At 39.5% G+C, this 25,393-nt stretch overlaps 1 protein-coding gene and 1 pseudogene across 2 annotated transcripts in view; both read right to left on the minus strand.

The window, feature by feature from the left end:
* Positions 1 to 1,571: 1,571 nt before the first annotated feature.
* Positions 1,572 to 3,316, minus strand: LOC307098225 (RWD domain-containing protein 4-like; annotated as a pseudogene). Its single transcript has 3 exons — positions 3,274 to 3,316; positions 2,384 to 2,855; positions 1,572 to 1,693 (listed from the first exon to the last, which is right to left on the minus strand). The product of its transcript is annotated as an RWD domain-containing protein 4-like (transcript).
* TXNDC16 (thioredoxin domain containing 16) overlaps positions 2,733 to 25,393 on the minus strand; it is a 115,766-nt gene continuing 93,105 nt past the window's right edge. The window contains exon 23 of the transcript XR_013813421.1: positions 2,733 to 2,794. The gene's annotated coding sequence lies outside the window, so the exon portion shown is untranslated. The remainder of the gene's footprint in view (positions 2,795 to 25,393) is intronic.

Consider the following 25,393-nt stretch of genomic DNA (forward strand, 5'->3'; position numbering starts at 1 on the left):
AACAGTGGAAGGGGGTGAAGGAAGCAGAGTCAGAAGGAGATGTGATCATGGAAGGGAGGTTGGAATGATGTCCCATCTCAACCCACGATTGCCAGCTTTAAGGTAACAAGGAGGCTATGAATAGAAGAAAACAGGCAGTCCTTAGAAGCTAGAAAAGGCAAAGAAACAGTCTCCCCAGAAGGAACACAGGCCTGCCAACACATTGATATCAGCCTGGTGGAAAAGATCTACTTTGGACTTCTGACCCCCAGATATGGAAGGTAATACATTTTTGTTGCTTAAAGACACTAAGCATATGGTACTTTGTTCCAAAAACAATAGAAAACTATTACACTATTCTAATTTATTTAATAAAAACTCTACATGTTTTATAAATTTTTATTTTAGAGAGGAGGAGACAGAGGCACAGAAAGATTAAGTTGTTTGTCCAAATCTTGATTACTTAACATTGTTCTTTCTTGGGGGCTCCCTGGTTTCTCTCCTACCTGTCTCTCCATTTTTTCCTTGGGCTCCTTGCAAGTTTCTTTACTCCTATCCAATGTATAAACTGGGAATTTATCCTAAGTACTCTTTCTCTTTGAATTCTTTTTCCTAGCTGATCTTACCCATTCCCAGACTTTCAAATGCTGTTTATAAGCTGATTATTTCCCCAAGTAATAGTTCTAATAGGGACCCCTCCTCTGAGTTCACACTAGTAAACTTGTCACCTGCCAACTTGACTTCTTAGTTTGGATAGCTTATAAACATTTCAAACCTAACACGTTCAAAACAGAATCAATTCCTACAAAACCGCTTCCCCATTCCCACATTCTATTACATTTGTCTCAAGTCAAAAAGATGAATCAGGCTTCACTCCTCTCTTCCACATCCTCCATGTTCATCCCACCACCAATCCATCCATTTTTGTCTACCTTCACTACCACCGACCTTGTCCAAGTCACCACCATTTCCCACCTCAAAAACCATAGTGGCTTCCAAACGTCTCTCTTGTTCTTCCTTGTTCCTCTTTGGATCTATTTTCCTCACCCATGGAGAGTGTCCTCTGAGACAGTAGATCAGATCTTGTCACATACCTGCTTAACACCTTTCAATGACTTTCTCCTTTTTAGAACCATACCAGGCTTCTCTCAGTGCCTCAACCCCCAAAATTCTTTCCTGCCTCAATGACTTTATATCTACAGCTTCCTTTTTGTGAGATGTGTATACACACACACCTTTCACCTATCTGCTACTAATTCTTCAATTTTCAGGTTAAATATTTCCTCCTTAGAAAGGCCAAAACCAAACCATGCAATCTAAAGCATTTTTACCCTGCCACCCAACCCTACCTCAACTTGATTCTTTATCCCAGCCCCTATTTGTTCTGGGATATGTTGATGGTGTTGTGTGTTTTTTTGTTGTTGTTGTTTTGTTTGTTTTTGGTGTGTGTGTTTTTTGTGTGTGTGTTTTTAACATTTCACCTTTTATTAAGGCAAGTTTGTGAAAATAATTTAATATAACCAAATATCTTCATGAACTTTCAGCTTAAAACATTTTTATGTAAGAAACATAAAAAAATGGTTTTATAACAAGCCACCTCAATATCAGAAAAGAGTGACAAAAGAGTTTGAACCCAGTTTACTTTGTAAGGATTCTCTTCCCTTGTTTCCAATTCCAAGTGCTATTCATCATCTTTAGTGCCACTTTTGCTTAACTATGAAAAAAGATAAAAGAAATATTCAACAAGTTTAAGCTACCATATTGAGTTATTTCTGCTTCACATCCAAGGTAAACATTTACAGCTACTGGTTTGGGAACTTAAACCACCTCCAGCCTCCACCTCCTATTTTTGTACTACATACTAGAAGCACAAAGATTGTTTTACACAGTTTTTATGGAACGGGCACCCCATGGCCCAAACAGCTGACTTTAAAATGAACTGTAAGAATATACCCATTAGGTCCTCACTAAAATGCTAGTCTTTAACTCTCCTTGGATCATATTAGTTACTTCTGACAGGACTGGCACTTAAGCAGCATGCAAAACTCGTTTCATGAAGTTCTACAACGAGAATGAACTTCCTATGTTCGGTATCAGTTTAATACATTTGAAGCTACAATTCGTGCAAGAAAAATACTGAGAGTAGTTGGCAGAAAAATTCAGAATGGGAGTAAACCATTTAAAACAACAAAACCAGAAACTCTTTCTTGATAACGATGGGAAACTACAACTAGGGTCTGACCTAAATAAAATGCTTCATTCCTCCTAAGAAATCAAAGCATTTCTTCCGTGACTTGTTTCCTCCGTTTCATATCATCACTAATTGAGAGTCACCGTTAAGCAAGCCCATTCTACGGTGTACTGACATCAACAGTCATACCTCATTGTAGCTGTAAATACTTACATGCTTCACCTCCACCCAGTTCCAGCCTCCAGGAAGCTCTCCTTCATGATCTGTTCTATCTGCCAGCTTACGCTTCTGGGCTTTTGTAAGCTGTTCCTTCTTGTCTTCTCTCTTACTGGAAGGGCTACATTAGGAGTTCCAACTGAGAGGATATTCTTATGGATGTCGGAGTTCACGGGGTGGTGATTCTCCACGAACTGCTCTTGGTTGTCCTTGGCGAACAGCGTGTAGGTCCTGGCGGCACCGAGGTTGGCTTCCACCGCTTCCTAACTCGGCTCATGGGCTCTCCTTTCTGGCTGGGGATCTGGTGTTGAAGAAAGCGTTCCTGGGTATCACTGGAGGGGCCTGGGGTATGTTCCTGTCCCGGAAACCTCCATGAGGAAGGCGCTGGGATCACTATTTTCACCGATCCTATATTGACATGAAACTGGACTTAATTCCCGGAAACTTTCATCTCCTTCATATATCCTACCTAATAAAATGGTAATATGTAAATTACCATCACTCCACTACGCCCATGACTGGGCCAGAGGGAGGCGCAGGGGGTGGGACTCGGGGTGGCCGGGGTAGCCGATTGGGCCGGCAGGATGCTGAGCTCGCGTCGCCAGTGGCGGCGCAAGCTCAGCGTCTGCGCCATGGCTGTGCTGCGGAACAGAAGGGGCCTCTGGGGCAGCGAGCTCACGTCCCGCCGCGGACCATCAAAAGTGTGGGAGCTGGGTGCCTGTCTGCTCTGGCACCAGGCCTTTCGGAAGCCTCTGCCGCACCGGAGGCTTCTGAAAGGCCTGGTGCACCAGCGGACAGGCACCCAGCTCCCCCGCAATCGAAAGCCAAAGCGTGTAGGGGACCCTACATGTGTATGATTCAATCATGCACTGGGCCTCTAGTAGAACATAATGCTTCCAGTTCCAACTCCTGGTCCTCGTTGGCCCTCATCGCGTGTGGCGCGGGCGCCTCCAGAGCGGGCAGACCACGCAGAGAAACGCGAGCAGTGGCCCCGAGGCCGGGCATCCCTGTTCCGCACCCTCGACCGCGGGAGGCACACCCTTCGCACCGCACACAGCAGTCACACACGCACCGCGGGAGGCACACCCTTCGCACCGCACACAGCGGTCACACACGCACCGCGGGAGGCACACCCTTCGCACCGCACACAGCAGTCACACACGCACCGCGGGAGGCACACCCTTCGCACCGCACACAGCAGTCACGCGCACCCCTGGCTCTCCGGCAGCGCAAAGCCGCCCACTGAAGGGCTGAGGGCCAGGAGCCCGAGGCCGTGGCAGGAGGGGCGCCGGTGCGTGTGGAGGGAGACAGCCGAGCCTTAAGGAAGAGGGGTGGTGTTGTCTGTTAGCACTTACTACAACTTGCAGTTCTTTGTCATTTTGGTTACTTTACTCTTTTTTTTTTAATTCGTCTTTCTAGAATGTTCCATAAGGGCAGGGTCTGTGTCTGTCTTGGTTACCAGTGTAACTCTAGAGCAGTGGTAAGCAAACCACGGCTCCGGAGCTACATGCGGCTTTTTGGCCCCTTGAGTGTGGCTCTTCCACAAAATACCACGTGTGGGCGCACAGGTACAGTGCGATTGCAGGGGATGAGGACAAATACGTGATACCTTAATCAATAAAGAAATTAAAAATAATAATAATAAAATAAAAGATGAGAAGCCAATAAAAAAGAAAGAAAAGAAAAGAAACTTCGTGGCCCGGGCGCAGAAGTCGGTTTTTGGCTCTCAAAAGAAATTTCAATCGTTGTACTGTTGATATTTGGCTCTGTTGACTAATGAGTTTGCCGACCACTGCACTAGAGCACTAAGCCTGACACATAGTAGGTGCTCAATAAATATCTGTTAACTATTGAATAAATATTATATGTAAAAAGTTAAGAATGTTTAAAATGATACTAATATGCTATATCATTATCTAAGAATGCTATAACTACTTGAATAATGAATTTGAATTTAAGTCAATAAATGATCAATAGCAAGTTGAATTTACATTTTATAATATTCTGTTATTCTGTTGGTTGTAATTATCTATACATTAAACTAACTGGACACTCAAAGTAAAATTTCATGTTATGACAAATTTGATTTTTTATTTTTTTTACCTAAGGACCTTTTGTACCAATTAGCCTCTTTTAACCTTTACTTTACACTTGTGGTAAAACCACACAGTACAGATTCAAAGAAAGGAAATATATATTTAGCAATAGACCAGACCAGCACACATCTTTTTGCCCCTCCCCCCAAAGTTGGAGGGCTAGATGTGGTTTATAGGAAATCCCCAATGAGAAATAAAAATAGGACATAAATAACTCAAACTATGCATAGCAAAAGGCTAATGCTTCTCAACTAGGTATCTGGAGATGAGGAACAAGTGATAAAATACAGTAGGAAGCAAATGAAATAATAATGTCGATGTATTTTACCTTAAATAAGACAATGTTTGAATTGTTATAATCAGAAAGGAGCCTACTCCTTTGAGAAATACCTGTAGAATAAAAAACACCATTGGTTCTTCATGCTTCATTTATGCAACATCCATCACGTCCCCCAAAAGGGAGAAATGAAGATGTGAGATCTGTAAGTTTGAGGGATAATGTTCAAGTCAATCAGTACACTTTTATTATGAGGCTACGGCATGCTAGGTATTTTTGAAAACAGCAAGATGAACGAATCATAATATCTGATTTTAGATAGGTTACAATCCAGTTGGAAAACAAGGCAAATGTGTGAACAGTCCAGCAACACATCAGGACCAAAGATTCTACAAGGAAGAGCAAACTAACTGACCACATGTGCCCACAGGAAGCAGCATGGTGCCACGTTCTCTCATCATTGATGTTTCTATCTCTCTCTCTCCCTCTCCCTTCCTCTCTGAAATCAATAAAAATACATATATTTTTTAAAAAGCAGCTGATAAGGGAAGCGAAGACTAAAAAATGACAGAGACAAGCCAGCAGCTAGGAATACAGAGATGACCAAAGCAGACATGACTTCACAATTTCATAGAGTGGTCTGACTAGAAAACGAGGATTAAAATAAAATGTGTTAAATATCACAATAGCAAGACCCAGGAAACACCATGGGAACACAAAGAAGAGCTACCTAAGGGTGGCTTTCTAGAGACCATTCCCATAGCTGAGGAGCAATAAGAGCAGATCACTACAGTAGGGCTGCGTGAACTTCTGCTATTGAGGGACAACATGATGGCTCCATAAGGCTAGAATTGGATCTTGGGGAATATAAACCTCCTAGTTCTCAAATTACGTTCTGATTGCCGTGTAGTCCAGATATGTGTCTCTGTGGCTGTTTTTACATGACTTCCAGTTCTGTTCTTGTTACATGGTTCCCACGAGGCCCTAGACACCTCTTTTCCTTATTCCTTTTCTGTGTGTATTTACAGAAAGACCCCATTACTTAAGACAATCAATGTTATTTGTTATCTGAAAACCAAACATGCCACTTTTGGTTAACTACCTGTTATGTAAAGAAGCGTCACACGTTAAGGCCAAAACAGCCTAAAAGCCAAAATATTGGCTCAGGATACATCATAGTATCCTTAAAATTCAAATTGCTCAAGTGCAAGGAAAGACTTATTCCACCTAATTTTTATTACACCCCCTGAAAGATTTTACTTACACATATTGTGACTGATATGTAATAGACAAACCAAGGAGAATTTATACTCTCCTCTCTGTCAGGTAGAGGCGGGAAACCATGAGTCAAGAATCAAAATGAATAGCCCGAAGTGCTGTACCTCAAACTATCTTCAAATGTTAATTAAAATTTTCCAGAAAACAAAGATGGTGGCAAAGGTAAACAACTAAACTGCCGCCTCGCACAACAATTTCAAAACTACAACTAAAAGACAAAACATCTACCACCCAGAACCACGGGAAAGCTGGATGAATGGAAGTTTTACAACTAGAAGGAAAGAGAAGGGAGCACAAACACTGAAAAGCTGAGGTACGGAGGCATGTGAATCGGGCTGGTGGCGGGCGACTAGGCACAAGGCTTTTTTTCAACCCAAAGGGAGACAAGCTCCCGATCACTCTGAAATCCAGTTTCTGGGGACACGCGAGGGACCCAGTCACCTAAGGGGAGAAGCTGGACTCTCGGTCATCGGGTCGGAAAGTAAGAGTGACTTTTTTGCAGAGGTGCGCCCAGCAATCAGTGTTTACTGCACTGGAGCGCGGGACGCAGGGACTTGGAAACGCGGAAAGGCAGAGAAGGCTGACGACAGCCATCGCCATTTGCCATGCCCTAGCCTAGTGACGCCCTGAGACCCCGCCCTGCCCTGAGACCCTGCCCCGCACATTCTACAAACCCGCCCAGGCTCCACACAGCGGCTTTTGCATATAAATGGTCTGTTCTGTGGCAGTTTAACCAAATAAACTGCAGCTCCAGTCAGACTGCTCCAAAACCACCAAAGCCCAAGCAAAGAGGAGAAAACTGTAGTTCTTGCGGTAGCTCCTGCTGGGTGGCCTCAGACAGTAACTGACCTGCACCCCATTGGAGATCCAGACACTAGTGTATCTAGTGGTTGGTGTGAGACGACACCAGATTTCAACCACTCTCATAAGGGACACATTCAAGAGGCAGACTCAGTGAGCAACAAAGCCCTACTGGAACAAGTCCTGCCCCATAAACGTGTCTCCAGCACAGCAATTCTTCCATTATAGACACAGTGGGTCCTCACAGCCAATTGGCCTGGAGGTCAGTTCCTCCGAGTGACACCAACAACAATCAAGACTTAACTACAACAAGGTTGTACACACAGTCCACAAAGGGGTGCACCAAGAGTGTCCACCTCAGGTAACTGGGAGGCTGACCCATTGAACCAATAGGACACCTAGTATACAAAGCTACCTACCAACTCAGGGAAGCAGCGAAAATGAGGAGACAAGGAAACAGATCACAAACGAAAGAAATGGAGGAGAACAAATGAATGGACATAGAGTTCAAAACCATGGTTACAAGGTTTTTCAAGAATTCCATGGAAAAGGCCAATAAATTTAATAAGACCCTCGAGGATATGAAAAAGGACCAACTAGAAATTAAACATACACTGACTGAAATAAAAATATTATACAGAGACCCAACAGCAGACTAGAGGAACGCAAGAATCAAGTCAAAGATTTGGAATACAAAGAGGCAAAGGACACTCCTCCAGAGAAGCAAGAAAAGAAGAGAATTCAGAAAGTTGAAGATAGTGTAAGAAGCCTCTGGGACAACTTCAAGCATACCAACATCAGAATTATGGGGGTGCCAGAAGAACAGAGAGAGCAAGACACTGAAAACCTATTTGAAGAAATAATGACCGAAAACTTCCCCCACCTGGTGAAAGAAATACTTACAAGTCAAGGAAGCACACAGAACCCCAAACAAAAGGAATCCAAAGAGGACCACACCAAGACACATCATAATTAAAATGCCAAGAGCAAAAGACAAAGAGAGAATCTTACAAGCAGCAAGAGAAAAACAGTTAGTTACCTACAAGGGAGTACCCATACAATTATCAGCTGATTTCTCAACAGAAACTATGCAGGCCAGATGGGAGTGGCAAGAAATATTCAAAGTGATGAATAGCAAGAACCTACAACCAAGATTACTCTACCCAGCAAAGTTATCATTCAGAATTGAAGGGCAGATAAAGAGCTTCCCAGATAAGAAAAAGCTAAAGGAGTTCATCAACACCAAACCAGTATTATATGAAATGCTGAAAGGTATTCTTTAAAAAGAGGAAAAAGAAGAAAAAAGTAAAGATAAAAATTATGAACAACAAATACATATCTATCAACAAGTGAATATAAAAGTCAAGTGAATTAAAAATCTGAGGAACAGAATAAACTGATGAACATAATAGAATCAGGAGCATAGAATGGGAGTGGATTGATAATTCTCAGGCGGAAAGGGGTGTCTGTGTGGGGGGTACAGGAAGAGACTGGACAAAAATCATACACCCATGGATGAGGACAGCGGGGGAGGGGGAGAGGTAAGAGCAGGAGGGGTGGGAACCGGGTGGAGGGGAGATATGTGGGGGAAAAAAGGAGAAACAATTGTAATAATCTGAACAATAAAGATTTAAAAAATAAATAAATAAATAAATAAAAATAAATAAAATTTTCCATAGATGACTGAATCAAAATGAAAATTAAACACATACATATACACATACTCACACTGTATGAAAACCATAATTGGAACCGAATATTTTCAAACCTGTTCTGAACTAGTATTTTATTGGGTTCTAGCCTTCCCGTTTGGTTTCCTCAGTTGTCAGACTGCTAAAAAATATAAAAGCAATACAACAAAAGAAATGTATTTCCCCTTATAGACTGGCTGAGTCATTAATTACAGTAATTATATCAATAGTGGTGTTAGTAGCACTATCAATTTTGCAAAATTATTTATGAATGATATCTTACAAGAGGTGAAACTGAGTTAAAATGTTGAGCATCCTAATAATTAGAAAAGATGGATTTTCAGTTTATTATACACAGTGTAACATACCTAATGCGAAAATATGCACATTAGAATTGTATTAACTTGAAAAGGCTGACTTTGAAACATCAATGAAGTTTCACTTTCAGTGCTTCTCCCTCTCCAGAGTACGCCTGTGCCTTTCCCTTCCCCCTCTCTTTCTCCCAAGACACATGCCTTTGCCTTTCCCTCTCCTAAACGCCAAGGGCCCTTCTGCCTCTGTAATGTGTTTCCTTAGCCATTTCTTCTACAGCTCACTTTTACTACCTCTGTGACTTTCTAAGTAAACTTCCTCTTATAATTTGAAAAAAATAAGAAAGTTTCATTTTCAGCATAAATTTAGAATTTTTATTAATATTGAAGAGTTATAATTTTAAGCTGGAGGAGAGGTGAATGAATTTCCAACTGTGTTTATGCTATTCGCACATGTCTTAGCCACTCTTGCTAGTAAACATTTTTATCAGTCCTAAGGGAGCATTTAGACATGAAATATGCAAGTTTTGAATTTTGCCAAGTCTTTAGGAACACATCACTCTTATAAAATGACACTGGATTGTACTTTCTCTGTTTTAGTCATATGCCTGTACCATGTCAATAAAGTTTCTTTCATTTATTGACTGACATCTAGGTCTTAAGAGGCAGAAGAGAAAGTTAGATAAATTTATGTTTCAGGCAATTAAGTGGTGGTGTTTGATTTTATGTGTCAACTTGACTGGCCTAAAGGATGCCCAGAGAGCTGGTAAACCATTATTTCTGAGATTGTCTGTGAGGGAAGAGAGTAGCATTTGACTTGGAGGGCATCATGCCATCCACTGAGGGCCTGAATGGAACAAAAAGGCAGAGGAAGGGTGTTCTCTCTGCTTGAGTTGAGACATCTGTCTTCACTTGCCCTCAGACATAGGTGCTCCTGGTTCTTGGGCTTTCAGACTCAGATTGGGACTTAGACCATCAGTCCCCCATTCTCAGACCTTCGAGCTCAGACTGAATCATGTCACCCTCGGTCCTGGTTCTCCAGCCTGTAGACTCCAGATCAAGGGATTTCTCAGCCTCCATAACCACGTGAGTCGATAATAAATCTCCTCCTATATACATATACATCTCCACATGTTATAATATCCTATTGTTTCTGTTTCTTTGGAGAATCCTGACTGATACATAAGGGATGTTTGGAAAGTCTAAATTAGAGAATGCAATGGACACATTTATCATGTAACTTTTTACTCTAGTAGTTTTCTGTCTTTTGGGGTTATGAAATCCTTAGACAATTTAAAGAACACGAAGAGTCTGACCCCCAGAAAAATGCATACATGCACATATACACTCCATTTTGCCAACAAGGAGCCCCAGGTGGGTATACAATATTTATGGAATGGAGGTCCACCACTACCCCGACCATTGGCAGTACAGCATTCAATCTGTAGCCTACGATGTACAAGGTCCTGGGTTCAAATTACTATTTTAATTACCATTCCTTCAACGCTCTTAAGTGTTCTGGGATTTTTCTTTGTATTCTAAAGAATTTTAGACTGTTAAACCAAAGATGAAACAAGATTCCTGATGTTACAAATATTTACAAATATTCCTTTTGGTAACCATGAGAGAGCAGTAATGACAAGCAAAACAAGTTAAAACAGAAACAGCATAAACTACTCATTATGCTAAATTTCATACAATAAAAGTAAAATATAAGCAAGCTAGTTAAGGGTATATTTTTCTCTTAAAAGAGTTTCTTAAATATGTTGGTACCCAAAACACACATACATAGACATAGATACACATATACATACACATGCACATACATAGCCAAGTTCTAAAATTACATGAACATACACTGAACTTCTGTTAATATATATTTTGACTGTTGTTTAAGACTATGCTTTTCTTTAAAAGATAACAAGGTCTGAAAATCCAAAAACATAAAATAAGAATGTGTGGGTGAGTTTTCATTTAGAAATAAGTTTCTAATTTTTTTTAAAGGTACAAAATGGTTTCTTTAGAAGTTTCGTCTATTCAACTGCCTGTCATCCGTACTTATAAAGGGCATTTACCCCAGGATTACTCATTCAGAAAATATAAAATGTGAGTTGAAATATATCATCAAAGAAAAATAAATCCCTATTTTACAAAGACACTTGAAAGTGATCAACCAAAGAACTTGTATGCATATGTGCATAACCCATGGACACAGACAATAGGGTGATGAAGGTCTGGGTTAGGGGGCCAGGGGTGGGCTAAAACGGGTCAATGGGGGTAAAGGGGTCATATGTAATATTTTCAGCAAAAATACATATGATTTAAGAGATAATAATAAAAAGACACTTGAGAGCTATACAAATCATTATTTTCTCTAGTAGATGAAAAGCTAAAGACCTTTCTCAGGGGGCCAATAGCAATGGGCAGGCCCAGCCCCCAGATTTCCCCTTATATTAGTGGGGATGGAAAGCCTCCAATTTATGAAGTTAAGATTAGAACAAGTGTTAACAAAATAAAGTCAGATACACATTTTTAAAAAATCTGATACCAGACCATTAAGGGAACAAGGGAATTACTAGAAATAACTCTCAAATTCTTTCCCACCAATACTTAAATTCTTTTTATAATGCATGTCTGTCAATAATTATGAGAAGGAAAAGGAAAACAAAGACATTACTGTCTGGTAGGTATTGGGGGTTTTTTTTGTGAGTTTCATTTTTAAAATTTTATGCTCTCAATGTTAGACATGACATCTTATATGTGTATAATAATTGCATTTGAGATGATTTCTAGAATCTTAGAAAAGAACAATCATCTTCACTTTTAAAAGCTCTTTTTTTAAGGAAAATTGCTCTAAGGCTTACCTTTTTATCATCAACCCACATCCATTTACATCCACCCTCCCAGGCCCTGTCTTGTGATCTATGGGAAACACCTATGACTTGCAGTCAGCATCTTTGGTTTGAGTTCTAGCTCTGTTCCTTAAGAGTTCTAGAAAAATCTCCTTAAACAGGAGTTTCCAATGGTGTTCATTCTATCAGTGTCATCTGGGCAGCTTTTGTAAACTTTTTAAGCAGTGTCTTGGTGGTTGAGTAGGGGAGTGAAGTTCGTGAATCTATTTTATGAAAAGCTCTCCCAGGCAATGAGAGAGAAGGATGAATTAAGTTTGGGATCTACTCATTGGAATCTCTGAATTACTTTTTTAGCTTGTAAAGGTTAAATAAGGCAATGCATGGGAAAGGGCATTATCAATGGAGAAACCAAATACAATACTAGGTATTATGAAGCAATATTTTTGTGGGGTTTAGAACAGAATCACTTCATTGTCGACCACTTCTGCAGCAACCACCACACACAGAGAATTAGAAACAAGCATATCAATACTGATGGTCTTCTGAAACGTTAGCAGTCTAAAACCTCAAGGTAAACCACAACACAACTTTAAAAACACATAAAGGGGTATTAAAACCAAGACAAAATGTTTTTACTGCATTTTAAAATAAGAAAACATCTAAAAATAAATGTCACCCTTTCTGACTTCTTGAATTACATTAAGATTTCATTGTGGGAATCTGTTTCTCCAAGACCCAGTCTTCTAGAAAAATAGAGCGACACTGGAGGTCTCTAAAGCCAAACCAAAGAAAGAAAATTGATGTGCAGATATCGGTCTCTGTTTTTCCTATACCCAAGTTGTTTCCTGGAGCTGTAATAAATGAAATGCTAAGGGAGGTTTACTAACTCAGGCCCCATTTTGAGTGTTTTACATTGCATGGGAATAAATGATACTCTAATAGCCTGGAAAAATACTGCAGGAAATGACTTAGCCCCATACAGTTTCTAATTTGTTATAATTTCCAGGATAAAATATTCACCTACAACTTTGAGGTCCCCAGAGGGTTTAATCTACTTACGCTAACACAAATAGAGAGGCTGGTAGAAAGGAACTATTATTCTAAAATGATTGTAATTATCATGTTGGGAAGGAAGATCATAGGCTTTACCCCCAATCCATCATAGATATTTAATTTTTCTCTTTCATCAAAATAGAAATATTTGAAGTTTTCTTTTTTTTCACTCCTGGCAGGGGGTAATCACCTAATAAGCTTATAACCTAAATTCATAACCTATGATTCACAATTCAAGCTCATTAGTTTGATTAAAACTTTGCAGTATCTGGTTCCTGTTCCTCTGTGGCCCCCTAGACTTCATTTCTCCAAATACCCTTCATTCCATATGTAACTCTTGCTCTCCATCTGGTACATGCAGAAACAATGCCATGAGTACCCTGTCCTCACCCATGCTCTTTTTCCCCTGGAAATTCCTTTAGCAACTTCTACTCATAGTTCAAAATTCAGCTCAAGCATCCTCTCCCTAGAAAGCTGTCTGATCCTCAGCGAGATTTAGCTGCTCCTCATCTGGGATTTTCTAGCATCTTAGGTCCTTCCGGTAATGGATCGTACCTGATTTGACTTTGTATCCATAACACTAAGCTCAGGGTCTGGCACTTAGCAGATGCCAGATGTATGTTTGCTGAAGGAATGAATGTAAATGACTGAATGATGTGATCTAAAGATATGTTTCATGAAACCTCAGAGAATCAATTATGCCATTTGCAAGTATTGTAATTACTGCATATTTTCTAATTTATTATGTTCAGACATGAGCTGGAGGCCTCCCTCAGCAGGACATCTCGGGGAGGGCTACTCAGTACTGAATGGTGCTCTGAAGCACTGCCCTCTGGGACATCAGGGCGGGTGTTCTGTTCAGCCAAACAAACGACATTGTAGGTGTATGTTAATTTTCAATTTTGAGGTTTGAGGAGCCAGCCTGAGTATAAAAAAGCAACTACGGCCCTGGTCAGTGTGGCCCAGTTGGTTGGAGCCACGTCCTGTATACCGAAAGGCGGGTTAAACTCCTATTTAGAGCACATACCCAGGTTGCGGGTTTGATCCCCGGCGGGGACACATAAGGAAGGCAGCCTGTCGATGCTCTCTCTCACCTGTCTTTCTCTCTCTCTCTTTCTCTAAAAATCAAAGAACATGTCCTCAGGTGAGGACTAAAAAGCCTCTCCTTCCGGATCTCAGTGTAAATACTAAATATTGATTTAACACCAGAAAGTGAAGGGAGAAATTTTTAATGTTTTATATGGCAAGAAAAAGTAAATTAAATTTAAAAAAATCTATTGTCATGGGCATTTCAAACCCTAAGAATAATAAGTGAAATATTTACAAGATCAAATGCAAACAAATTGTTAATAGTGGTTACCATGTGACTGTAGAATTAGAGCTGGAGGGAAGAGAGGCAGCTATTGCATTCTTTGTAGATTTCTGTATTCTCTGAATTCTTGTTATAAGAAAGTATTACTGTGCTAATAGGAAAAAAATTCTAATAAATGAACACACCTCTAAGATGACTTTTATCAAAGGCTTACTATAAATTCTCCCATTTAATATTCAACACTGTGTGGTGAGCAGTATTTTCACCAAAGAAGAAACTAAGACATAAAGAGTATTAAGTAACTTTACAATATCACACAGCTAATAATTGGAAGAATAAGGACTCAAAGATTCACCAGTCCAAATCCAAAGCCCATTCTCTAACCACTGTACATACTGCCTCTCCTGGATGTTTCTGGATATATAACTATTTTTAATTCCCTTTACCAAACGTGAGAGTTTGACACTTTCATTAGACTATTTTTAGGAAAACTATCTTCCAATAGCTTCCTCCCCTCCCCAAGTGTATCTTTAGAAACAAGAATAATCCTACCTACTGTCTCATTTGGGATTTACTTACTGTTCACATTGGTCAAGACCATTTAGAGCTGGCTGGTGTATCCTCACAGTCCAGGCCCAGTAACTCTGGGAAGAGATTTAAATGCATTAGTCACTCTACTTACAATAAACCAGACTTTCAGGACATTCATGGCACAAAGGACTGGGTATCTGGTTATGTTGTATCTCAAACAAGGAAATAGGTTTAAATGTGAGGAAAATTAAGTCTTAAAAAATAGGCTTCTTAACAGTATAAAATATCCCCATGAGAAACAGAAACTCCAGGCTGCATCTGATGTCGGAGGAAGTGAGTGTTTTATTTGATTAAGCGGGTGACGTGAAATCTTGCCTACTCTAAGTCAGGAGGGCCATCTGTACTATTTCACAAGACTCCAGATTCTGCATCTGTTTTTTAACAGCTCTTTAGGTCTATATAAGGACGGACTCTGGGTTATCCAAACGGAATCTTGGATAAGCTTCCATTAATATATCTTATTAATAGAAAAAAAATGATTTTAAGAGACTATGAAATTACAACCTGCAAACCATAAAGTGTTAGAATATGAACCAGCTCTAAGTGGGAAAGATGTTTGAATTCTCTGCTTACTGAAAAATCCAGTAATAGGTCATTTTAGTATTATTTTTACATATGCAAAATGAAATGTTATGGACAGAAAAGACTTTCTTTGGTATCATCCCTCTAAATGGATGTGAAGGTGACTCAGGTTTAATTTCAAGTTTTGCCACTAGTGAGCTGGATGGCTCGTGAATTTTTATCTCAAACACAGGCTTGTATACCAGCTCCTTAATGCTACATGTCTAGTTATCATTTTGTTGATTTCTAGATTAATTGCACTGTGGTCAGAGAACATGTACTATATGGTTTTAGTCGTTAAATTATTGAGACCTCCTTTATGGCTCAGCATATGTCACTTCTTATAAATGTCCTATGTGTGCTGGAAAAGAATGTGTGTTTTGCAGTTTGGTGAAGGAAGTTAGTCATTTACAAATGACATTGTTTAAATCTTCAATTAACTTCCCTTATTTTTTTTTCTATTTGGCTCTATTACTTAGGTACTTAAAAATCGAATATGATGGAAAATTTATGAACTTCTATTACTTTATGCTACATATAATTTGAAACTGTTATTAGGTGATTATACATTTACAATTGTTATAAATTACTGGTGAATTAAACATTTGTCATTACGAAGTGATCTTTAATTATGCTTTTTGCCTTAACGTCTATCTTATCTGACCAGTTTTCTCTCACTTAGAAATTGAATAACCTTTTTTATCCTTTTACTTTAACCTTTCTGTATATTTAAGTTTAACATGTATCTCTTGTAAAGTGTATATGATTGGCTTTTTTTTTTTTTAATCCTGCCTGGCAATCGTTTAATTTGAACATTTGGTCCATTTTGCACTTACTGGCGTTTCAGTTTAAAGCTCTGTCTTATTTATCCCACCTATTTTATGTTTTCTTTATTTTCCTTTCTTGCCTTCTTTTGGTTATTTTTTATAGCTACAATTTTTCCCCCACTCATAGTGTCAAAGTTTTCAATTCTTTTAGTAGATACCCTCAAAATTACAAAAGTGCTTACTTATTGTCTTTTATAACCTAAAATTAATCAATAAATTTATTTTTCCCAGGGATCCTAAACTTATACAAACTCTATTAACTTCTTCCCCTACTTACATATTATTGTTGTATTTGGTCATCTGTCTTTTTCTCCTGCATCTTTTAAGATTGTCTTTGATGTTGTGTTGTTTCACTGTGTGTCTAGTATGGATTTCTTTTTATTTAATCTGTTTAAGAATTTATAAACTTCCTGAATTTCATAATCCCAGAAAATTTTCAGTAATTACCTCCTCATGTAGCAATTCCTGAATGTGGTGGGAAGGAATGATTTTGAGCAGAACTCAATGTGGTATCAATTAATTGTATTGCCTTCAACCTGGCTGCCTATTGTTCATACACCAAGGAATGGGGGGGGGGGGGGAAGTTCTGGGGGAGAAAAAGCTGAGTTATTCTGAAAGGACACGTTTAATAAAAAGATTTGCAAAAAAGAAATGATATAGTAAGACAGAGTCAGAAGACATCATGTGCAAGTTTAATAAACATATTTTTAACACAAATGAGAAGAAGACCTCTTCTTGCTCTCACCTTTATTTCCGAACAGTGATCAGATCAGATGAGCAGATACAGCCACAAAAGAGGAAATGACATGAGAGACAACATTATAATATTTGAGATAAACTTTGGTAATGGGAGAACAGGAAGATGTTCTGGGTGCTTTAGAATTTGCCACTGCAGGACGAGGGCAGAGAAAGGTAGGAACGTGCAGAGAACTGGAATTCTGACTCAGAAATTGCTATTACTATGTTCTAACAAATCTTGGTTGAAACCTTCAAGACTGGTTCGGCCTCAAAGCCAAAAACATCAAACACTCCACGGACAATAAAATTCTGGCAAAAGCAGTTCTTTCCTATAGGCCTCCTTCAAGGGAACTCTACCAATTACAGAAGAATTGAATCAGGTCTTTGGAAATGTTAACATTTTACAGCTAAAAATCCCATGCACAACTCATAGAAAGAACACCAGTTCATCAACCATATTATGGTCTTCAATCCATTGATGTTGCCTCTCTCTCTTTCTCTCTCTCTCTCTGTTTAGACCCTTCCTGTATCATTTAGAATTTGTCTGGCTTCTATTCCATGGCCCATCATTTAGTCACTCACTAACATAAGCTCTAAGTTACTCTTTTTCTGCCACCCTTGACTCCTATTCTCCCACTCTTACCCTATCATGCTTGCTTGGCAAAGATGGAAGAGTCAAATATCTGCCTCCTCTCTGCCAATAAGAATCCCAATAGCCGAACACAGCTAGAGAAAAATCACATCCACAGCAAAGTAAATTCATGCTAAGTTCATGATTCCACCTCAAATGCCCACCAAACCAATTTTATCTAGTTTCCTACACTCAAAACTGACTCCACTTTCTCTTTTCTCCTCAAACTTCCTCCTTCATTGCCCTGTCTCAATTTTAGCTTATAATCTTGTATACTCTTCTGACAACACAATAAATTGGGCATAAATTCTATTTTCCTATCACTAACTATGCAAGTCTACCTGTGTCTATACCTTCTCCTTCTTCCCTGTTTACTACTAAGAACGTGGCTCTCCTCCTATGGAAGAGCAATCCCTAAATGATGGATCCCAGCCAGAACCCCCTTATGAAGAACTTCCCTCCTTCCATCATCCCCTCATTCTATGTTGAAGTAACTCCTATCCTAAAAAAAATTACCTTGGCTTCACATGCCCCTTTTGCCACTGCCCCATTTCTCTACTTGCCTTTGTAGCAAATGTCTCAGTAGCTCTTCTTCCACTCTTTCCAATTCATACAGCAACCCTCTCCAATCTGGCTTCTCTCCACAACCTCTACACCAATGACCCTTGCTGCCAAGTCACCTTTTTTGATATCTTGCTCTCTCCACCTTATCTGATACAAGTAAATATCCACTCTTGGAGAAACGCTCCCATCTCTGGCCTTAAAGGCACTAAAGTGATAGCATATTCTCTTCGTTTTCCTCCACCTCTGGCAGCTGCTTAAAATGCTTGGGTTCCCCAGGATTCCATCACTTTTCATCCTACATTCCTTCTCTAGGTGATCTCATCCAATACCATGGATTTAAACACCATCCACATCCAAATTGCTTTCTCTGATTCAAACCAGGCTCCCAGTGTACCTCATCTCTCTGACCCCTATATGTTGGCAACTCCTAGGTTCAGTAATTGAAATGCTTTTCTCTTCTACTGTGTTCACTCTTGTGTTCTCACTCAGTCTTGTGGCTTTAAATACTACCTATTCCCTGGCAACTCCTGAGTTACATCTCCAGATCAAACCTCTCCTCTCAACTCTTGATTTGTATATCCTTTGGACTACTTGACATTGTCACCTGAATGTCTAACAGCATCTTAAACCTAACTGATAAAAATTAAATTCCTGATTCCCTATTCCACCTCCCAGCCTGGAATATCGTATCTCAATTTATGGTAATTCCATCTTTCCAGTTGCTCAGTCCAAAATTCTTGGGTGTCACCCTGGACTTGTTGCTTTCTCTCACACCTCGAATTAAATCTGTCAGCTATACTTTCCAAATATATCCAGAATTCTCCTACCTTCATCACCCGAGATCAAGCCATACTGTCAGCTCTCATCTGAATTATTGCAATAGCCTTTTAACTATTCTCCTCCTTCTGTCCTTATTCACCTCAGCCTATTCCCTGCTCAGCAATAAAGGGATCACTCTCCTGGACACTTAAAACAATCTAATGGTTTCCAATCACACTTAGAATGTGAGGTCCTTGCCATGGCTAATGAAGCCTTGAGCGAAAAGACCTTTGGCTACATCTCCAACCTCATTTTCTATTCTTTCCTCACATTCCAGCCAATGAGTTCCTTAGTGTTCCTTAAACACATCAGGCTTTTTCCCACCCCAGCGCCTTTGCATTTGCTATTCCCTTTGTCTAGAACATTTTTTTTCTCACAAAGAACTGTAAGGCTTGCTTCCTTGCTGTTTTGTGTGTGTGTGTGTGTGTGTGTGTTTGCTCAAGTATCTTACCAGTGTGCCTTCCTTACCTATTTCCTATTTTTTAAAATGTCTCCCATACTACTCCCCATTTGCCTTTGACATATTTTTCTTCATAGTGGTCATCACCCATCCTTGTATTACTTGTTTATTTTCTATCTCACATGCACTAGAATGTAAGTGCCATGAAAAAGGGGGCTGTTTTATTCACACTGCCAACAATAGTTCTAGATTTTTAAAATATATTTTTATTATTGATTTCAGAGAGAAAGGGAGAGGAGGAGAGAGATAGAAACATCAATAATGAGAATCATTGATCAGCTGCCTCCTGCATGCCCCACACTGGGGATCAAGCCCACAACCTTGGCATGAGTTCCCACCGGGAATCGAACTGTGACCTCCTGGTTCATAGGTCGACACTCAACAACTGAGTCACGCCAGCTGGACTACATATATTTTTTAAAATATATTTTATTGATTTTTTACAGAGAGGAAGAGAGAGGGATAGAGAGTTAGAAACACCGATGAGAGAGAAACATTGATCAGCTGCCTCTTGCACACCCCCTACTGGGGATGTGTCCGCAACCAAGGTACATGCCCTTGACAGGAATTGAACCTGGGACCCTTGAGTCCACAGGCCCGACGCTCTATCCACTGAGCCAAACCAGTCCCAGCTACATATTTTTTTATCTCATAATTTCTGAGTCAGGAGTCCAGGCATGAATTGATGGTGTCCTCTGCTCAGTTTCACAAGCTGCGTTCTCATCTGGAGGCTTAGTAAGGAAGAATCCACTTCCAAACTCATTCAGATTGTTGTCAGAATTTATTTCCTTGGGCTTCCATGACTCAGGCCCCCAGGATTTTTGCAGGCTGCCAACCAGAGTTTACCTGCAGTGCTTAGAGGAATCCTACTTACTCAAGAAGTGGAGAGAATCTCTAGTGCATGCTAGCAAGATGGCTATATATTATATACACCTATTTTAATGTAGTTGTGAGAGTGACCTTCATTGCCTTTGCCATATTCTATTGGTTGAAAGCAAGTCACAGGTCCCACCTACTTGAGGAGAGGGTATTATATAGGGTATGAAGTTATGTTTTGGGAAAACTCAAATAACTTGTCTGTGTTTGTAAAGCCACAATTGCCAGGATAAATGACTTTCCCATATTTCTAAAATGGCAGTGATGTATTTTTGCTGACTTAATAGATTTGGCTGTAGAAAAGGGGCATTTCTCTGTCTTGTGATTTTTATTTCATCAGACTTTTTTCTTTCCCCTAATTCAGCAGGTTTAGTAGTCATTATGACACTTCCAGTGTTGGCGGGGGTGGGGGGTGGGGTGGGGGGATTCAGTGTCAGTTAAGAATATCTTCGATGAAGCAGTAAAATTATGTCTTTTTAATGTTAAGTGATGAAATGGAAAGTGTACACAAAGAACCAATGCAACATCCCAAAGTATGATGTTTATCTTGAGAAAAAGCAATTGTGTGATTGCATTGAGAGCTAAACTAGCCAAGTTTTTGTTTGTTTTTCATAGAACACCATTTTACTGGAAAGATGGTTATTTAGACTTGAGTATTTAGCAGACATTTTCCAAAATATTGAAGTACTTGAATATTTTCTAAAATATTAAAGAAGCCTGATAGTATTGAGCCAACCTTGCATCCTTTTTTAAATTTAAAATATATTTTATTGATTTTTTTATAGGGAGGGAGAGGGATAGCGAGTTAGAAACATCAACGAGAAACATTGATCAGCTGCCTCCTGCACACTCCCTACTGGGTATGTGCCCGCAACCATGGTACACGCCCTTGACCGGAATCAAACCTGGGATAGGCCGACACTCTATCTACTGAGCCAAACCAGTTAGAGCTAACCTTGCATCCTTGATATAAACTCCACTTAGCTATGATGTACTCTTTTCCATCTATTATTGGATTACTAGAGGCCCGCTGCAGGAAGATTCCTGCAAGAATAGGGCTTCCTGCAGCCTTCTCTGCCACCCCACCTGCTTCCCTCCCTTCTCTGCAGCCCCACCTGCTTCCCGCACTGTCTGCTTCCTGCCCCGCCTGCTTCCCTCCCTTCTCCGAAGCCCTGCCTGCTTCCCTCCCTCTCCACAGCCCCACCTGCTTCCCTGCTGCCCCGCTTGCTTCTCCACAGCTTTGCTCCCTTCTGCAGCGCTTGGCTTCCTTCTACGCTGTCTTCAGTCTTCGCTCTGTGCCTGGATAGGCAAATTAACCACCATCTTGGTTGGGTTAATTTGCATACTTGCTCCTGATTGACTGGTGGGCGTGGCTTGTGGGCGTAGCGGAGGTATGGTCAATTTGCATGTTTCTCTTTTATTAAAGAGGATATTTGGTAATTTTTGTTGAAGATTTTGTGTGCATGTCTATGAAGAATACTGTGTTGGTTTTTTAAACAACAGAACTTTATTGTTTCATAGTTCTGGGGACTGTAAGTCTGAGATCAAGGTGTTGACAGGGTTTACAGCATTCTGAAGCCTCTCTCCTTATCCATAGATGGCTGTCTTCTCTCCCTTAGTCTTAGTCTTCACATGGTCTTTCCTCTGTGTGTGCATGCCTGTATCCAAATTTCCTTTTTTTTTAATTCTTTATTGTTTAAAGTATTACTTATAGTATTACATATGTCTCCTTTTCCCCCCATTGACCTCTCCCCGACCACCCCCAACCCCCTGCACATGCCCTCACCCCGCTACTGTCTGTGTCCATTGGTTATGCTTATATGCATGCATACAAGTCCTTTGGTTGATCTCTTACCCTCCTCCACCCTCCCCTGCCTTCCCTCTGAAGTTTGACAGCCTGTTCGATGCTTTTCTGTCTCTGGATCTATTATTGGTTATCAGTTTATGTTTTTCATTATATTCCACAAATGAGTGAGATCATATGATATTTATCTTTTCTAACTGGCTTATTTCGCTTAGCATAATGCTCTCCATGTCCATCAATGCTGGAGTGAATGGCAGATACTGGTTGTTTTTTCTTTCGTAGCAACTTTGTCTGGATTTGGTCTCAGGGTAATACAGGCAAGTACATCTTCCTCTTCTATTGTTTTTGAAGACCTTGTATAGAATTCATATTATTTTTCCTTAAACATTTGGTAGAATTTATCAGTAAAACCATCCAAGCCTGGAGCTTTCTTTCTGAAGAAGTTTTTAACTACAAATTCAAGTTCTTCAATAAATATATAGCAATTAATGTTATCTATTTGTTCGTGAGATCTGGTATTTAGCTCTCTTAAGGAATTTGATTAACTTACCTAAATCAGGGTTGGCAAACTTTTTCTTAAATTGCTAGATAGTAAACATTTATGCTTGTGGGCTATATGGTCTCTGCTGCAACTACTGAGTCATATACAATATGTAAACAAATGGGTGAGACTTTGTTCCAAAAATCTTTATTTACAAAACAGGCAATGGCCCCTCTAATCTACCAAATTTATTACATTAAGTTGTCCATATTACCTTATTGTCCTTTTAATTTCCATCTAAGCCCTGTTTTAGCTGTGCCACTCATCTTGTTATGTTGGGTGTTTATTTTCACTTAATTTCAAAATTTGTCTGATTCTCTTATGACTTTTTCTTTAACCCAAGGTTATTTAGAAGTGTGTTGATTAATTTCCAAAAATTTAGAACATTTCCAGGTATCTTTCTATTAGTGACTTCTATTTTATTTCCATTGCGGTCAGAAAGCAAATGTATGATTTCAATCTCTTCAATTAGTTTAGATTTATGGTCCAGAATACAATCTACCTTGGTGAATCATCTATGCATACTCAAAAAAAAATAGTATATTCTTCTGTGGTTGAGTGGAATGTTCTACAAATGTCAACAAGGTAAAGTTCAACATTGTTCAGGTCTTTTATATTGTTATAGATTTTGTTTACTTGTTATATCAATTACTAAGAGTGCTGATATATCCAGCTACTTAATAGATTTATCTAATTCTCCTTGCAGATCAGCTTTTAAAGATCTCCTTTTAAAAGAGGTGAATTGACCTCTTTATCATTGTGTAATATCCCTCTTTATATCTGGTAATAGTCCTTGTTCTGCAGACTATTTTGTCTGATGTTAATAAACTACCACTCCAGCTATCTTTTAATTAGTATTTGCAAGTTATCTATCTTCTCATCCTTTTAAAGTTTTGGGATGTGTGTTTATTTTTAAAGTATATAATCCTTACTTTTAACATCTAATCTACAATCTCTGTCTTTTAATTGGGGTGTGCAGATCATTTACATTAATATATGTTGTGCTATGGGTGGATTTAAATCTACTATTTTGTTAGGTGTTTTCTATTTGTGCCATTTTTTTTTTTTTGTCATGGTCTTGCCTTCTTTTGTATTGGGTATTTTTTTAAGATTCCATTTTATCCCACTATTAGCCATATCTCTATTTTTAGTGATGACTAAGGGCTTACATACATTTTTAATTTATCACAATTTACCTATTACTAAATAGTGTTATACCACTTCATATAAATTGAGACCCTTACTACAGTACACTTCCATTTCCTTCCTTATTGTTTGTTACTAGAAGCCCGATGCACGAAGATTCGTGCAAGAATGGGCCTTCCTTGCCCTGGCTGCCTGCACCGCCTTCACTCAGGCCACAGCCGCCTTTCCACTCCGGCCCGGAGCTGCCTTTCCGCCTTCCCACACTGCCCAGAGGCCCGGAGCGGCTGGGGAATGCAGAACGCCTGCATTGTCACCATGGCATGACGCAAGCGTCCTGCCCTGTCCCCGGCAGCTCAGCGCCTGTGTATGCAAATTAACCCGACATCTTTGTTGGGTTAATTTGCATACTCACTCCTGATTGGCTGGTGGGTGTCACAAAAGTACGGTCAATTAGCATGTTACTCTTTTATTAGTGTAGATTGCCATAGCTTTTTACCTTTAAATTTGAATGAATCTCATAATATGTTAGTCCAGTTTTTGCTTTAGATGAGGGGTTGAAACATTATGTCCAGCAAGCCAAAACCAGCCAATGACCTTTTAGTGTGACCCCTGAGCTAAGAATTGCTTACTTATTTTCTAAAGGGTTTAAAAATGGAGAGTGAGGAATCAAGAGAAGAGAATGAGAAGCTGTTTCTTTGGTTATCTTCACAAAAGTCTCTTAATCTGTGGTTTTTAGTAATTTGACTATGATGTGTCTAGGTATCTTTATTTTTAAATTACCCTACTTAGGCTTCTCTGAGTTTCTTAGAACTGTGATTTATTTTTAATTCATTTTTTAAATTCGTTAGCCTTTATTCTCCAAGTACTTCTACTTTGTTTTCTTGCTCTTCTCCTGAAATTCCAATTACATGTATGACAGTTTGATTTTACCCCAGAGCTTTGAATCATCTGTCCTATTGTATTTATTCATTTTTTTTCTCTTTGTATTTCACTTTGGATACTTTTCATTGACTTATCTTCAAGTGCAGATTCTTTTCTCAGCTGTGCCAAGTCTATTAATGAGTCCACAAAAAGGTATTCTTCATTGCTGTTGGCATCATGTTATTTTTAATTCTAGCATTTCCATTACAGCTGAAGTTGTCCAACTGTTTATGTAGGTTGCCCACCTTTTCCACTAATTCCTTTAATACTTTAATCATAGTTATTTTAAAGTTTCTGTCCCACAGTTCAATATCTGGGTCATTTCTGAGTTTTATTCTATCATTTGTTTCATCTCTTGGCAATGGACTGCTTTCTGTTACTTTTTTTTTTTTTTAAGTCAAGGTTTTAGATTGAATGCCGCACAGTTAATGGAGAACAGTAGAGACAGATAAATAATATTTACCCCTGGCCATGTGGAGGACTGAGTAAATCTAGAAAAACAGGCTTAGATTTTGTTGTTATTTTTACCTTTGGTGTACCAGTCTGCATGTTTCTCCAGGAATTGGCTGCTATTACCCTGTACTTAGGCTAGGACCTGGGTGCCAGAGGGTTTGTTTTCCTGCTCCTCCCTCAGCTTTTAACAAGTCCTGCTTACCTGTGTCATTTACAATTTTGTGCCTTCCCAAAGCGGTAAACTGCTCTTGTTTGTTATCTGATACTGAGCTGACAAGATGGGTGGAGGCAGAAATTCTTGGTTTTCCTTGTGCATTCTCAGGCTTAGGTAGGGCTGTGTACCTGGGGATAGGGTGAGGCCTCAGAATTTCTACCTCCTCCCCCATGGCAGCGAAACATGGCCA

The sequence above is a fragment of the Cnephaeus nilssonii genome, assembly GCF_951640355.1.
Source record: "Cnephaeus nilssonii genome assembly, chromosome: 4".
In the NCBI taxonomy this organism is placed as follows: domain Eukaryota; kingdom Metazoa; phylum Chordata; class Mammalia; order Chiroptera; family Vespertilionidae; genus Cnephaeus; species Cnephaeus nilssonii.